Raw genomic sequence first — 17,640 nt, forward strand, 5'->3', positions numbered from 1 at the left:
AAATTTCAAAATTTTGCATTTTTCTAACTTAGAAGCTCTCTGCTTGTAAGGAAAATAGACATACCAAATAAATGATATATTAATTCACATATGCAATATATAAACTTTATGTTGGCATCATAAAGTTGACATGTTTTTATTTTTTAAAACATTAGAGGGCTTCAAATTTTAGCAGCAATTTTCCAATTTTTTCCCAAAATTTACAAAAACTGATTTTTTCAGGGACCAGTTCAGATTGAAGTGGATTTGAGAGGCCTTCATATTAGAAATACCCCATAAATTACCCATTATGAAAACCACACCCCTCAAAGTACTCAAAATGACATTCAGAAAGTTTGTTAGCCCTTTAGAAAATTCTAAATCTTCATTTTTTACAATCACATGTTCTTGTAGACCCATTTTTTGAATTTTTTACAAGGGTAAAACCCATGTGTGGACGTAAAGTGCTATGCAGGTGCACTACAGGGCTCAGAAGAGAAAGAGCCACATTTGGCTTTCGGAAAGCAAATTTTGCTGAAATGGTTTTTGGGCGGCATGTCGCATTTAGGAAGCCGCTATGGTGCCAGAACAGCAAAAAAACAAAACAAAAAAAAAAACACACACATTTGGCACACTATTTGGAAAATAACACCCCTCAAGGAACGTAACAAGGGGTACAGTGAGCCTGTACACCCCACAGGTGTTTGACAAATTCTCTTTAAAGTTGGACATGAAAAAAAAAAAATTTCACGAAAATGCTGATATTACCCCAAAAATTTTATTTTCACAAGGGGTAATAGGAAAAAAAGCCCCCCAAAATGTGTAACACCTTTTCTTCTGAGTATGGAAATACTACATATGTGGATGTAAAGTGCTCTGCGAGCGCACTACAGGGTTCAGAAGACAAGGAGTGCCATTGGGCTGTTGGAGAGAGAAATTGGTTGGAATGGAAGTCGGGGGCCATGTGCATTTACAAAGCCCCCGTGCTACCAGAACAGTAAACCACACCCACATGTGACCCTATTTCAGACACCCCACACGGAATGTAACAATGGGTGCAGTGAGCATTTACACCCCACTGGCATTTGACAGACCTTTGGAACAGTAGGCTGTGCAAATAAAAAAATAAATTTTTCATTTTAATGGACCACAGTTCAAAAAATCTGTCAGACACCTGTGGGGTGTAAATGCTCACTGCACCCCTTTTTACATTCCATGAGGGGTGTAGTTTCAAAATGGAGTCACATATGGTTTCGGCACCATGGGGGCTTTGTAAACGCACATGGCCTTAAATTCCAGCCAAATTCTCCAAAAGCCCAATGGTGACCCTTCTCTTCTGAGCCCTGTAGTGCGCCCGCAGAGCACTTTACATCCACATATTAGGTTATGTAACAAACTCTCAGGTGTTTCGCAACCAGTGTGCCTTCAGCTGTTGCAAAAACTACAACTCTCAGCATGCACAGACAGCAGGAGGGCATGCTGGGACTTGTAGTTACGCAACAGCTGGAGGCACACTACTACAACTCCCAGCATGCCCTTTGGCTGTTCATGCATGCTGGGGGTTGTAGTTATGTAACTGCTGGAGGCACACTTTTTCATAGTAAGAATGTGCCTACAGCTGTTGCATAACTACAACCCCCAGCATGCACAAACTACCAAAGGGCAAGCTGGGAGTTGTGCCTTCTGCTGTTGCATAACAACAACTCCCAGCATGCCCTTTTCTGCATGCTGGGAGTTGTTGCTAAGCAACAGCAGGAGGCACAGCCTTACCTCCTGCTGTTGCCTGCTCCCTCCTCATCACCGCCTCCGCTGGTCCTGGAGCCCGATCCCACCACAGACTCCGGGGATCGGGGGCCCCAAGTGCGGTGTACACTCCCGACACTCGCTTTCACCCACTGGAATGGGGGCGGAGCGGGTGCCATTAGGGGCGGAGCGGGTGCCCCTAGCAGGAGTCCTGATTTGTTAGCTGGTAACTGCAGATGAATCAGGACAATTGTGAGGTGGTTTTCTCGGGTCACCGGTGACCTGATTGACCTGGAATTGCCGCAAATCGCCGATCTGGTCTCAGGATCCCCCCCCCAGGAGTCTGCATGGGGTACCTGCTGAATGATTTCAGCAGGCATCCCATTCCGGGTGAACGGAAAAGTCCAGCACGTACAGGTATGCCCTGGGCCCTTAAAAGGGTATTCCCGGAGAATTATTATTATTTTTTTTATATCAACTGGCTCCAGAAAGTTAAACAGATTTGTACAAGAGCCCTGTGATATGAGGTTACATTCCATTATTTGATATTTTAAATAAAACATTTCTATATTTTTATATAGTTGTATCTTATAATTGAAGCACAATCAAGGTATCCATTATCATTATAATTATTGTTCATCTATGTATCAGGTAACTGGTACTAGTCTTGAGGGGTTGGTTACTGTTTAGATTTGTAAATTATTTATATTAAGAAATCTTAATCCTTCCAATAAATATCAGCTGCTGAAGTTGAGTTGTTCTTTTCTGTCTGGCAACAGTGCTCTCTGCTGACACCTCTGTCTGTCTCGGGAACTGCACAGAGTAGAAGAGGTTTGCTATGGGATTTGCTTCTACTCTGGACAGTTCCCTAGACAGGTGTCAGCAGAGAGCACTTAGACAGAAAAGAACAACTCAACTTCAGCAGCTCATAAGTACTGAAATAATAAAAAAAAAATTAATAGAAGTAATTTACAAATCTGTTTAACTTTCTGAAGCCAGTTGATATATGAAATTTTTTTTTTCCTGGATAACCCCTTTAAGTACCAGGACATCAGGGCGTACCTGTACGCCCTGTGTCCTTAAGGGGTTAAACTGCATTCCCATGCAGTTCTATACAATCACAATTTTGTGACAGGTATTACTTAGTGGTTGTAAGTAGGACCTAGGAAGAGAGCGTGCCTCCAAGGTCACAGGGTAATCGATAGGACTGATCATGATCTGCTATGTAATTAATCAGGACACTCCTCCTGCATAGAGGCTATAATTCTTTCCTCTGTACCCACTGATCTGTTTTACCTGACAGATTGCCTTAGATACATATATTTCTGAAAGACAAGTCAACCACCAGAGAGAGCAAACTGGATAAAGCCTCATACAGACTAACCAGGGGACATTTATTGAAATTTGTGCAAGCAGAAGTGACAGCTGGCATTAGCCACTGAGAAATGACAACTTGTGTTTAACAGGTTGCTATGGGCAACTGCTTTTCTTTTAACTAGTTTTGATTATACTTTCACAGTGAACCTGTATAAATCCTTATAATCCCTACTCTGCTCTGGTGGAAGATTTATCTTTCAGAAATGTATGCATTTAATAATGTGCAAACATTTCTAAGAAATCCCATAAAATATAGCCTCAAATGAAGCAGTGTAAACAAATGGTGCACAACATATACTTTAAAGGAATCACATAAGACATTGTGAAGACAATTATGACAGATGCATTAGATTAGTCCAAAATATCTGATTGGTGGGATTCTGACCACTGGGCCCCTACTAATTCCTAGAAGAAGTATCTTTCACTGTTTTACTTCAATAGACATTTAGGCAAGATGGCTGCACATACTTGGTCTGGAATATTTGGTACACAGTGCTCACCTCTGTGCCAACACTGCCTAACCTGTGTGCCATCTGTGTTGACCTTACATTACAAAAACAGGGAGCAGAAAGAAGCAGTGTTGTCTCCATAAAACTGGGGGGACACAAAGAACTGGCACTGGACTAGTCTTCAAGCTGTCTCTAGGATGGCAGTTAAAATGGCTGCTGCAGTATAGAGGTTGTCATAGCAACCACACCAAGCTCAGTAAACAACAGCGGACTGTACCACTACAAGAACAGATAAACTGTCCCAAAGCACACAGTAAAAAAATGATAAGGTAGGCAGCTGTATGATTAAAACATGAAAATTGTGAAAGTATTTTATTTTCTTACTCTCTTTTCATTTTGTATTCATGCATTTTCCCACTGTTTAATGTTCTTTTATTTACCCACCAGCCAATGGTTCAATCCAGTGTTTGCTTACAGCAGCTAGGGTCTTCAGAAGGGTGTGGGCACTGGTGATATATCCTATAAATGTTCAATACATGTCTCTCTCTCTCTCTCTCCATATATAGTATGCCCAATGCTCACAGGGGCATATGCATAGGAGCTAAGCCTTCTCTATACTCCTGGGTTGTTAGCTGATTTTAACAGTTGACAGCCGTGTGCAGTTCAGGAGGATTAAAAACTTAAAAAGCAAAAAGGCTAAAAAAAAGTTCCAGAATTGGAATCCCTTTATGCAAAAAAAGCCCATGGTATTTAAAAATAACATTATTTATGCTGCACATCGAACTCCATAAACAAAAATAAATACCCAGTGCCAGATCTGATGATTTCTGGTCACTGCATATTCCCGAAAAATTAAATGAAAGGTGATAACAATGGTAGCATGGATGAAGTGCAATGCAGGGTGACTGGGCCCTAAAATTATGATGTCCTACCTGTGCCATCCATCAGATGCCGGGTGTGGGTAGGCTCTTTTCTTTACTGTCATACTCTTACAGGTCATCCGGGCCCAGATATTCTCCAGGAACGCCAATAACTTGCTCTTTCTTGGTATCTCATCTGTACTTGGTGGCTCCTGAAAATCATTTTCACTGTTCTGGTCTCAGCTCATCTTTCTTCTTATTTCCTCTTCCTCTACTAAATGAATTTTCTTCCCTTTTTCCTACATTTTATGAGCATGACAAAGAAGATAAAGTCACTAGAAAACTACAGCAATGGACAGTGACCTATCACAAGTGACTCTGCTGATCCCTAGTGAGCGAATGAAATTGTAACCTGTGCACTTGGCTAAACATTCTATCTGCAATTATGATGTCATCAGCCCTGTAATCTTTGTCACAATCAGTGTTACACAAACCTAAAGTGAGAGGACATTTTTCCATATATATGTAGATGGTAAGACCGCACCGGGGATCAACCTCTGTGCCTGTGGTTGCCCAGGCTGCCAGCCCAGGATAAATGAACAGCAAATCCAGAAAATCACCGCACAAGTAGGTCTTGGATCAGAAAAAGCTGGTGGTTTTATTTCCAATTAAAGTGCAATGATTCGGCAATAGCCATGCTTGATAAAGGCTATTGACGAAACGTTGCACTTTAATTGGGATTAAAACCACCAGCTTTTTCTGATCCAAGACCTACTTGTGTGGTGATTTTCTGGATTTGCTATATATATGTGTATATATATATATATAGCACCACTGCGCTCTGTGTTATCACTACTCTTCTTTATTCACCGGACCGCTGTTGTGCTGTTTTGGAGGAAAGGAAGAAAGCAGCTTTGCATTTCTAATCCTGGATAACCCCTTTAAAGCCCCATTTGTGTATAGAATTGTCTATTAAAAAAATGATATACATCTGAAAATGATATATATATATATATATAATGATATAAATATTTTTTATGTTTGCCTTTAGTATGCAGCCTTCCAAAAGACATTACACAGTGGACATTCTAACACACAATGGGGGAGAGTTATCAAAACCTGTGCAGAGAAAGAGAGGTGCAGTTGCCCATGGCAACCAATCAGATCACTTCTTTCATTTTTAAGGAGGCCTGGGAAAAATGAAAGAAGCAATCTGATTGGTTGCTATGGGCAACTGCACCACTCTTCCTCTAGACAGGTTTTGATAAATATCCCCAATGGCTTTTGTCTTGAAAAGATTATTGTAGCACTTATTAATAATAAGGAAAAGATTTCCACATTCTTTCATTATTTAAAAAATGGTGCAGATACAAGTAAGGGTGCTTTCACACTACGATTGTAGTGTACGGTTGCTGGATCTGGTTGGGAGAGGCGAAAACCGGCCGCTCCCATATCCCAGCCGGATCCAGCCTGAACCCCTTTCATTTCAATGAGCCGACCGGAGTCAAACGCTGACTCCGGTTGTCTAATTTTTCCCCAAATACGGTTTTCTGACCGGACTGAGAACCGTGGTATACCACGGTTTTAGGTCCAGTCAGAAAACTGTATGCGAGGCAAAAATGAGACAACCGGAGTCAGCGTTTGACTCCGGTCGGCTGATTGAAATGAATGGGGTTCAGGCTGGATCCGGCTGGGATATGGGAGCGGCCGGTTTTCGCCTCTCGTAGTATCGTAGTGTGAAAGCACCCTAAGAGAATGAATGCAGATAAAGAAGGAATATTGAGGAAAACTGTTAACCCCTTAAGGACCAGGCCCATTTTGGTCTTAAGGACCAGAGCGTTTTTTGCATATCTGACCATTGTCACTTTAAAGGGGTACTCCGGTGCTTAGACATCTTATCCCCTATCCAAAGGATAGGGGATAAGATGCCTGATCACGGGAGTCCCGCCGCTGGGAACCCCCATGATCTTGCACGCGGCACACCTTTTGTAATCAGTCCCGGGAGCGTGATCGCTCCGGGACTGATTACCGGCGACTACAGGGCGGGCGGCGTGTGATGTCACGCTCCACCCCTCAATGCAAGCCTATGGGAGGGGGCGTGATAGCTGCCACGCCCCCTCCCATAGGCTTGCATTGAGGGGCGGAGCGTGACATCACACGGGGTCGGGGGCGTGACGTCACACGCCGCCCGGCCTATAGTCGCCGGTAATCAGTCCTGGAGCGAACACGCTCCGGGGACTGATTACAAACAGGGTGCCGCGTGCAAGTTCACGGGGGTCCCCAGCGGCGGGACTCCCGCGATCAGGCATCTTATCCCCTATCCTTTGAATAGGGGATAAGATGTCTAAGCACCGGAGTACCCCTTAAAGCATTAATAACTCTAGGATGCTTTTACCTTTCATTCTGATTCCGAGATTGTTTTTTCGTGACATATTCTACTTTATGTTAGTGGTAAAATTTCATCGATACTTGCATCATTTCTTGTTGAAAATTCCAAAATTTGGAAAAAAAATTGAAAATTTAGCATTTTTATAACTTTGAAGCTTTGTTTATCAGGAAAATAGATATTCCAAATAAATTATATATTGATTCACATATACAATATGTCTACTTTATGATTACATCATAAAGTTAACATGTTTTAACTTTTAGAAGACATCAGAGGGCTTCAAAGTACAGCAGCAATTTTCACAAAATTTTCAAAATCAGAATTTTTCAGAGACCAATTCAGTTTTGAAGTGGATTTGAAGGGCCTTCATATTAGAATTTAGAGCTGGGCGGTATGATCAAAAATGTGTATCACAGTATTTTTTAAAATGATGGTGGTATCACGGTATTTAACGGTATTTGGGGGGGGGGCTTGTTTAAGTGTCAGAACATCAGGATTTCCCCAACCAGTGTGCCTCCAGCTGTAGCAAAACTACAACTCCCAGCATGCCTGGACAGCCTGCGGATGTCTGGGTATGCTGGAAGTTGTAGTTTTGCAACAGCTGGAGGCACACTGGTTGGGGAAACAGCGTTGTACTGTATACTCCCCCACTGCTGTCTATTACAGCTCTGCACTACAGGGGATGAGGAGTCAGGGCAGCGAAAATCTCTCCATTCACCACGTCCTGCCCCTCTTTCCATTCACCCCCCTACACCCATTAACCCCCCTACACCAATTAACCCGATCCTGTCCCTCATTCCATTAACGCCCCTGCTTCCATTACCCCCCTGCACCCATTAACCCCCCCTGATCCTTTTTATTTATCCTATCCTGCCCCTTATTCCATTACCCCCTCTGCTTCAATAACCCCCCCCTCCTCACCTGTGCGCTGATGCGGCTGCTGGGAAGTGCCCCTGTCATCAGTGCAGTAACGTGGGCGCTTACCACCCGGACACGGGATCCTCTCTGGCAGAAGCAATCACCGCAGGATGCTGACGCTTCCACCAGGAGGGAATTTTAAATTTTGATCTAAAGTGCCCACTGCGCTATTATGTGCCACCTCCACTTTAGAACAGTGAGCAGCAGCGGCGCAGCTCACGTGCGTTGTGTGAGGGGGCCCGCCGCTCTTTCAAAGATCAGCGGGCCCCCTCACAGGCGGTCTGTCCGCCCCTGAAGCGCTCGCTCTCCTTGGTCCTGCGGCGTGCACTAGGGGCCTCAGGAGCGGGCACCAGAACTAGAAGAAATGCGGCACAATACTCCGCCTTACGCCGCAGGACCAAGGGGAGCGGGCGCTTGTTATGAACACTCCCTGAAGTAGGCGAAGAGAGGGGAGAGGTGGACTGGAGCAGGGAGCCGGCTCGGGGCAGAGCCAGGGGATGCAGTTTCTGCGCTTTCCCCTGGCTCTGATTGCAGAGAAGAGCCGGCCTGAAACTGCAGGGGGAGCGGGGATGAGGAGTCTCATCCTGCTCTCCCCTGACAGAATGGAGCCGTGGGCTCTGTAATTCATTCATGGGTGGGGGGGAGGGGCCCCACCGGTATAGCGGTATGGGGCAAAATTCATACCGTCGGAGAAAAAAAAAACTGTATCCGGTATGAGCCGATATACCGCCCAGCCCTATTAGAAATACCCAATAAATGACCCCATTATAAAAACTGCACCCCTCAAAGTATTCAAATGAAATTCATAATGCTTGTTAACCCTTTAGGTGTTTCACAGGAATAGCAGCAAAGTGAAGGAGAAAATTCTAAATCTTCATTTTTTACACTCTCATGTTCTTGAAAACCCAGTTTTTGAATTTTAACAAGGGGTAAAAGGAGAGAAATCTTCGTAAAATTTGTAGCCCAATTTCTCTCGAGTAAGGAAATACCTCATATGTGTATGTAAAGTATTCGTCAGGCGCAGTAGAGGGCTCAGAAGGGAAGGAGCGACACTGGGATTTTGGAGAGTGAGTTTTTCTGAAATGGTTTTTGGGGGGCATGTCACATTTAGGAAGCCCCTATGGTGCCAGAATAGCAAAAAAAAAAAAAAAAACTCACATGGCATACTATTTTGGAAACTACACCCCTCAAGGAACTTAACAAGGGGTCCAGTGAGCCTTAACACCCATCAGGTGTTTGACAACTTTTCATTAAAGTTGGATGTGTAAATGATTTTTTTTCACTAAAATGCTGCTTTTCCCCCAAATTTTTATTATTTTACAAGGAGTAATAGGAGTAAATGACACACAAAATTTGTAACCCCATTTCTTCTAAGAATACCCCATGTGGACGTCAAGTGCTCTGCTGACGCACTACAATGCTCAGAAGAGAAGGAGCGCCATTGAGTTTACGGAGAATGAATTTGTTTGGAATAGGAGCCAGGGGCCATGTGTGTTTACAAAGCCCCCGTAGTGCCAGAACAGTAGAACCCCCCCCACATGTGACCCCATTTTGGAAACTACACCCCTCACAGAATTTAATAAGGGGTGCAGTGAATATTTACACCCCACTGACGTTTGACAGATCTTTGAAATAGTGGGCTGTGCAAATGAAAAATAAAATTTTTCATTTTCACGGACGACTGTTCCAAAAATCTGTCAGACACCTGTGGGGCATAAATGCTCACTGCATCCCTTATTACATTACGTGAGGGGTGTAGTTTCCAAAATGCGGTCACATGTGTGTGGGGGGTCCATTGTTCTGGCACTATGGGGGCCTTTTAAACACACTTGGCCTTCAATTTCAGGCACATTCTCTCTCCAAAATCCCAATTGCGCTCCCTCTCTTCTGAACATTGTATTTCGCCCGCAGAGCGCTTTACATCCCCATATGTGGTATTTTCTTACTCAGAAGAAATGGGGTTACAAATTTTGGGGGCTTTTTTCCTATTTTCCATTGTGAAAATGAAAAATTTAGGGTAAAACCAGCATTTTAGTGAAAAAACTTTTTGTTTTTCATTTTCCCATCCAACTTTAATGAAAATTCTTCAAACATCTGTGGTGTGTTCAGGCTCACTATACCCCTTGTTACGTTCCGTGAGGGGTGTAGTTTCCAAAATGGGGTCACATGTGGGTATTTATTTTTTTGCGTTTATGTCAGAACCGCTGTAAAATCAGCCACCCCTGTGCAAATCACCAATTTAGGCCTCAAATGTACATAGTGTGCTCTCAATCCTGAGCCTTCATCCGCAGAGCATTTTACGCCCACATATGGCATATTTGCGTACTCAGGAGAAATTGCGTTACAAATTTTGGGGGTCTTTTTTTGCTTTTACTGCTTGTGAAAATATAAAGTATGGGGCAACATCAGCATGCTAGTGTAAAAATTTTAGTTTTTTTACACTAACAGGCTGGTGTAGACCCCAACTTTTCCTTTTCATAAGGGGTAAAAGGAGAAAAAGCCCCCCATAATTTGTATTGCAATTTCTCCCAAGTACGGAAATACCCCATATGTGGCCCTAAACTGTTTCCTTGAAATACGACAGGGCTCTGAACTGAGAGAGCGCCATGAGCATTTGAGGACTAAATTAGGGATTGCATAGGGGTGGACATGAGGGTATTCTACATCAATGATTCCCAAACAGGGTGCCTCCAGCTGTTGCTCAACTCCCAGCATGCCTGGACAGTCAGTGGCTGTCCGGAAATGCTGGGAGTTGTTGTTTTGCAACAGCTGGAGGCTCCGTTTTGGAAACACTGCCGTACAATACATTTTTCATTTTTATTGGGGGGGGGGACGACAGTGTAGGGGGGTGTATATGTAGCGTTTTACCCTTTATTTTGTATTAGTGAAGTGTAGTGTTTTTAGTGTACATTCGCACTGGCGGGTGACGGTAAGTATCCCGCTAGGAGTTTGCACTGCGGTGAAAAATTTGCTGCAGCCCAAACTTGAAGCAGGAAACTTACTGCCCGTGTGAATGTACCCTGTACATTCAAATGGGGGGGGGGGGGGGGGCAAACCTCCAGCTGTTTCAAAACTACAACTCCCAGCATGTACTGACAGACCGTGCATGCTGGGAGTTGTACTTTTGCAACAGCTGGTTGGAAAACCTTCAGTTAGGTTCTGTTACCTAACTCAGTATTTTCCAACCAGTGTGCCTCAAGCTGTTGCAAAAGTACAACTCTCAGCATGTACTGATCACCGAAGGGCATGCTGGGAGATGTAGTTATGCAACAGCTGGAGGTATGCAATTACAACTCCCAGCATGCTGAGACAGCTGTTTGCTCTTTGGGCATGCTGCGATTTGCAGTAATCTCCAAACTGTGGTCCTCCAGCTTTTGCAAAACTACAACTCCCAGCATGTCCAAACAGCTGTCTGGGCATGCTGGGAGTTGTAGTTTTGCAACATCTGGAGGGCTAAAGTATAGAGACCACTGTATAGTGGTCTCAGACTGTAGCCCTCCAGATGTTGCTAGGTAACTCACTGGCTTCTGTACGATCCAGGGAGCCGCATAGCCATCCTCGTCTGCTGCCTGCTGCCACCGCCGATCGTGTCTCGCTGCCATCGCCGATGGGTAAGTGGACTTCGGCGCCCGGTCCCTGTCGGTTTCCCCGTCCTGCCCTGCCTATTGTGGGTTGGCAGAACGGGGAAAGCGAAAGTTAACCCCCCCGCCCCCGATCTGCAATTGGTCAATGCTTCTGACAACCAATAGCAGGGATAGGAGGGGTGGCACCCCTGCCACCTCACTCCTATTCCTTCACCCCCCTGGGCATTTGCGCGGGGTGCGCTCCCGGCGCCCGGCAGGGACCGAAATTCTACATGATGAACGCGTACATCCTTGGTCCTTAAGTACCAGGGAGCTAGGACGTATGCGTACATCCATGGTCCTTAACAGGTTAAACACTTTCCCAATGGTCACCATATAGTGCACCCGATTTCTACTGCACACCAGCAATGTGCGGCACTCATAAGCTTTTAGGTATCACAATGTACAATCCGACCAAATTATTGTACATGGCAAATACACATAACATGGTAACATGAGGAGCCATGTATGTGTCCATCTCCTAGACTACAAAGTATAATGGAAACGCTCACCTCTGTGCCAACACTGCCCAAAACCTGTGCGCCATCTATGTTCACCTTAAATTACAGAAACAGGAAGTAGAGAGAAGCAGGATTGTCTCCATACAAATGGCGGGGGGGACTCAGGACTGGCACTGGACTGGTCTTCAATCTGTCTTTAGGATGGCAGTTAAAATGGCTGCTGAAATATAACAGTTGTCATAGCAATAGTACCTAGCTCAACATGCAACAGTGAATTATACCAACACAAGAAACGGTAAACTGCCACAAAACACACAGTAAAAATTAAGGCAGCTCTATGATTGACCCCTTAAGGACCAGGCCAATTTTATTTTTGCGTTTTTTCCTCCTCGCCTTCTAAAATCAATAACTCTTTTATATTTCCATCCACAGACCCATATGAGGGCTTGTTTTTGGACCCATCACTTATTTACCATAAAATGTACAGCAAGCCTAAAAAGATTATTATTTGTGTGAAGAAATTGAAACAAAAACTGCAATTTTGCACATTTTGAAAGGTTTTGTTTTTTACGCTGTACACTAGAGATGAGTGAACTTACAGTAAATTCGATTCGTCACGAACTTCTCGGCTCGGCGGTTGCTGACTTTTCCTGCATAAATTAGTTCAGCTTTCTGGTGCTCCGGTGGGCTGGAAAAGGTGGATACAGTCCTAGGAAAGAGTCTCCTAGGACTGTATCCACCTTTTCCAGCCCAATGGGAGCACCTGAAAGCTGAACTAATTTCTGCAGGAAAAGTCATCAACTGCCGAGCCGAGAAGTTTGTGACGAATCGAATTTACTGTAAGTTCGCTCATCTCTACTGTACACTTTACGGTAAAAATGAATTTTTTTTTTTCTGTGGGTCAATGCAATTAAAATGAAATCCATGATCACATACTTTTCGGTCTCATTGGTCTCAAGGTCTCATTGTGTAGACTGAAACGTGGCACTTTTGTGACTTGATGGGTGAATAAATTCACATTACCACTATTTGACTGGAGTGCCGCTTCTTCTTCTTTGGATCTACAAGTCATGGGATATTGAGTAACATCCCTAGGAGCAGTGCTGGTTCCTTCCCAGAAATAGTTTACTTTTCTATTGCTATATTGTTTAAAAAAAAAAAAAAAAAATTTTATTTTTACAAACTAAGTATGTTTAAAATCGCCCTGTTCTGACCACCTATTACTTTTCCATTTTTCCATATATGGGGATTTATGAGGGCTCATTTTTTGTGCAATGACCTGTATTTTTTTTTTAGTACCACATGACTTTTAAGTCGCTTTTTATAAATTTTTGGGGGAATGTGATGTGACCAAAAAGCATCAATTTTTTTTTTTTTTTTTTTTATGTTTATGCCATTCACTGTACGGAATCATTAACCTTTTGTTAGTCCAAATATGTTTATTAATAATTTTTTTTACGCTTTTTGGGGGGAAAATTTGAAAAATGGGCGATGTACAATTCAATTGGGGGAGGAGATTTTTCACATTTTTCTTACTTATTTTCTTTACACTTTTTATGTCCCCATAGGGGACTATTGATAGCAATCATTTGATTGCTAATACCATTCAGTGCTATGCATAGACATATCGTCGATCTTCCGCTCTGGTCTGCTCGATGTCAGACCAGAGCAGAAGAACCTGGGAGAGCTGCGGAGGCCAGTTAGAGGACCTTTTGTCCGCCATTTTGGATGATCATATCCCTGCGGCAGTGCCGCCAGTGATCTGATCATCCAATATAACGCCCGCATTGCTGCAGATGCAGTAATCTGTATTGATCACGACATCTGAGGGGTTAGTGGCAGACATCCGCCATTTTGGATGATCGTATCCCCGCAGCAGTGCAGTCATCGATCCGATCATCCAATATAATGCCTGCATTGCCGCAGATGTCGTTATCTGTATTGATCATGGCATCTAAGGGGTTAATGGCAGTCTGGTGCCCCCATCATGTACAGGACATAAATGTACGTCCTAGTGCGTTAAAGGAAAACTGTTAGTCTATTTACCCACACTATACTGGGTTATAGTGTGGGTGAACAGGAGTCAGTGGTGCCAGAAAGTTAAACAGATTTGTAAATTACTTCTATTAAAAAATCTTAATCCTTCCAGTACTTATTAGCTGCTGAATATTACAGTGGAAAATATTTTCTTTTTGGAACACAGAGCTCTCTGCTGACATCATGAGCACAGTGCTCTCTGCTGACATCTCTGTCCATTTTAAGAACTGTCCAAGAGTAGGAGAAAATCCCCATAGCAAACATATGCTGCTCTGGACAGTTCCTAAAATGGACAGAGATGTCCGCAGAGAGCACTGCGCTCGTGATGGCAGCAGAGAGCACTGTGTTCCAAAAAGAAAACAATGTCCTCTGTAGTATTCAGCAGCTAATAAGTACTGGAATGATTAAGATTTTTAAATAGAAGCAATTTACAAATCTGTTTTACTCTCTGGCACCATTTGATTTAAAAAAATAAAAAGTTTTCCACCCGAGTACCACTTTAACCCCTTAAGGACCAAGGACGTACCGGTACGTCCTTGGTCCTGCTCTTCTGATATAACGCGGGGTTACACAGTAACCCCGCGTCATATCATGGCGGGCCCGGCGTCATAGTGAAGCCGGGACCCGCCTCTAATAGCGCGCAGCGCCGATCGCGGCGCCGCGCGCTATTAACCCTTTAGCCGCGCGTTCAGAGCTGAGCCGCACGGCTAAAAGTGAAAGTGAAAGTTCCCGACTAGCTCAGTCGAGCTGTTCGGGATAGCCGCGGCTAATCGCGGCATCCCGAACAGCTGACAGGACAGCGGGAGGGCCCCTTCCTGCCTCCTCGCTGTCCGATCGCCGAATGACTGCTCAGTGCCTGAGATCCAGGCATGAGCAGTCATGCGGCAGAATCGTTGATCACTGGTTTCTTATGAGAAACCAGTGATCAACATAGAAGATCAGTGTGTGCAGTGTTATAGGTCCCTATGGGACCTATAACACTGCAAAAAAAAAGTGAAAAAAAAAGTGAATAAAGATCATTTAACTCCTCCCCTATTAAAAGTTTGAATCACCCCCCTTTTCCAATAAAAAAAAAAACACAGTGTAAATAAAAATAAAAATAAACATATGTGGTATCACCACGTGCGGAAATGTCCGAATTATAAAAATATATCATTAATTAAACCGCTCGGTCAATGGCGTGCGCGCAAAAAAATTCCAAAGTCCAAAATAGTGCATTTTTGGTCACTTTTTATATCATTTAAAAATCAATAAGTCCTATCAATGCAAGAATGGTACCGTTAAAAACTTCAGATCACGGCGCAAAAAATGAGCCCTCATACTGCCCCATACACGGAAAAATAAAAAAGTTATAGGGGTCAGAAAATGACAATTTTAAACGTATTAATTTTCCTGCATGTAGTTATGATTTTTTCCAGAAGTCCGACAAAATCAAACCTATATAAGTAGGGTATCATTTTAATCGTATGGACCTACAGAATACATATCAGGTGTCATTTTTACCGAAAAATGTACTACGTAGAAACGGAAGCCTCCAAAATTTACAAAACAGCGTTTTTTTTTCAATTTTGTCGCACAATGATTTTTTTTCCCGCTTCACCATAGATTTTTGGGCAAAATTACTGACAACATTACAAAGTAGAATTAGTGGCGCAAAAAATAAGCCATCATATGGATTTTTAGGTGTAAATTTGAAAGAGTTATGATTTTTTAAAGGCAAGGAGCAAAAAACGAAAATGCAAAAACGGAAAAACCTCCGGTCCTTAAGGGGTTAAAGCGGTACTCCGGAACTAGACATTTTATCCCATATCCAAAGGATAGGGGATAAGATGTCTGATCGCAGGGGTCCCACTGCTGGGGACCCCGCGATCTCCCTGCGGCACAAACTTGTCATCAGCCTCATGAAGCGAAGATCGCTCCGTGTCTGATGACTCACAATACAGGGACTGGAGTACCGCGACGTCATGGCTCTGCCCCTCGTGACGTCAATGCAATGCAAGCCTATGGGAGATGGAGTGAAGGCCGCAATGCATAGGGAGATCGTGGGGGTCCCCAGCGGAGGGACCCCGGAGATCATACATCAGTACCCCTTTAAATTTGTCCAGTAGGTCCTGAGATATGTCCCACAGAACATGCTCTTCTGAATTTGGTGAATCACGCGCAGGGGGCGGGGCTTCACCGACTCAATTTATATATTCATTGTGACTCCTGGAGTAAAGAAGCCCCGCCCGCTACACGTGATTCACTGAATTAAGCAGAGGATCTTCTGGGGGACATATCTCAGGACCTACTGGACATATTTAGGTAAGTGACCCCTCGCTGGATACTTGTTCACCCACACTATAACCCATTGTTTTGGGTTTAGTGTGGTGAGCAGGCTGACAGTTTTCCTTAGTACCACTGCATCAGGACGTACATTTACTTTCATTATCCTTAAGGGGTTAAAGGAGTACTCTGGTTATTTTTTTTTTTATCAACTGGTGCCACCTCTGTCCATGTCAGGAACTGTCTGGAGCAGGAGAGGTTCGCTATGGGGATTTGCTCCTGCTCTGGTCATGTCCTGATAGGGACAGAGGTGTCAGCAGAAAGCACTGTTGTCAGACTGAAAAGAACAACTCAACTTCCTCTGGAGCATACAGCAGCTGATAAGTACTGGTTTGGTGAAGATATATTTTTATTTTAATAGAAGTAATTTATAAATCTGTTTAACTGTCTGGCACCATTTGATTTAAAAAAATAAATAAAAAATGTTGCTGCTGCTGACCTGCTACTTTACTATCGCCTCCTGTAAATGGTTCAGTCCAGTGCTTGTTTACTGCTTCTAGGTAAGAATTTAACCCTGACTGGTTGATTTTATCTCTATATAAGTGTACTCAATACTATTAAAGAGGATTTTCCATCTGGAGATTGATAGCATACCCACAGGCTATACCATAAAAGTCTGACGGGCGGAAGTATTATTGATCTGATCTACGGTGGTACCTACCAAATAATGTCAGTATTATCTGATCTCGGTAGGACCTACCAAAAGCTGTCAGTTTTACTGATCACACACGATGGTGACCCATGTGCAGACCTCCTTAAATTTGTGGGAGGAGATTATGCACAGTGAGACCACTATTCATATGTAAATCATCCCTGTGGGCAACTCCCTGAATATAGGATTAGTTCCCCCACAGGATGACCCCCATATGAATGTTGTGTCTATCCCGCTATGGCGGGCGGTCATTGCTTCATTGTGACACCATGACCTGCAGTCACCAGTAATTTAATATATGTGATCTTATTAACTGCTTAAATATCTATAATGCAATTCATATCTCTGGGCCTGAATATTTACCCAGAATATTTAAAAGCTCATTGATTTAAGCTATGGCGGTATGTTTTCAATATCATGAAATAACACACAGGTATTATTAACTATGCAGATTTATTAGTTAGGAGTAATAACCAATATGAATATATAAAGACAAAGGTTATACATATATGTATCTTAAATCAATATGACACGTATAGAACATTATTTAAGCGTTATTTAACCCCTGAAATGGGTACTCTAATTATTTTTTTTATTAAATAGAATGTTTCTAATATATTTTATTTAAAAAAAAAAAGTGTTATATGTGTTTTTTTTTTTACATTAGTAAACCTGGCCACTACGTGTCACCCAATATGGCTCAGGATTACTTTCCCCCCCCTGACGTTCGGCATGTTCGGACCAACGCTGGCCGGGCAGCGTGGTCCAGAACGCGCGTTCACATGGATGAGGAGAGGGAGATGCAGGTGGGCGGGGATATTAAAATT

The 17,640-nt window shown here is 43.3% G+C and overlaps 1 long non-coding RNA gene across 1 annotated transcript in view; it reads right to left on the minus strand.

The window, feature by feature from the left end:
- Positions 1–3,454: 3,454 nt before the first annotated feature.
- Positions 3,455–17,640, minus strand: part of LOC130356843 (uncharacterized) — an 81,325-nt gene continuing 67,139 nt past the window's right edge. The window contains exons 4-5 of the long non-coding RNA XR_008889012.1: positions 6,804–6,888; positions 3,455–4,707 (exon numbers count right to left, since the gene is read on the minus strand). This is a non-coding gene — a long non-coding RNA (uncharacterized LOC130356843). The remainder of the gene's footprint in view (positions 4,708–6,803; positions 6,889–17,640) is intronic.

Source organism: Hyla sarda, chromosome 2 (assembly GCF_029499605.1).
Source record: "Hyla sarda isolate aHylSar1 chromosome 2, aHylSar1.hap1, whole genome shotgun sequence".
Classification (NCBI taxonomy): Eukaryota; Metazoa; Chordata; class Amphibia; order Anura; family Hylidae; genus Hyla; species Hyla sarda.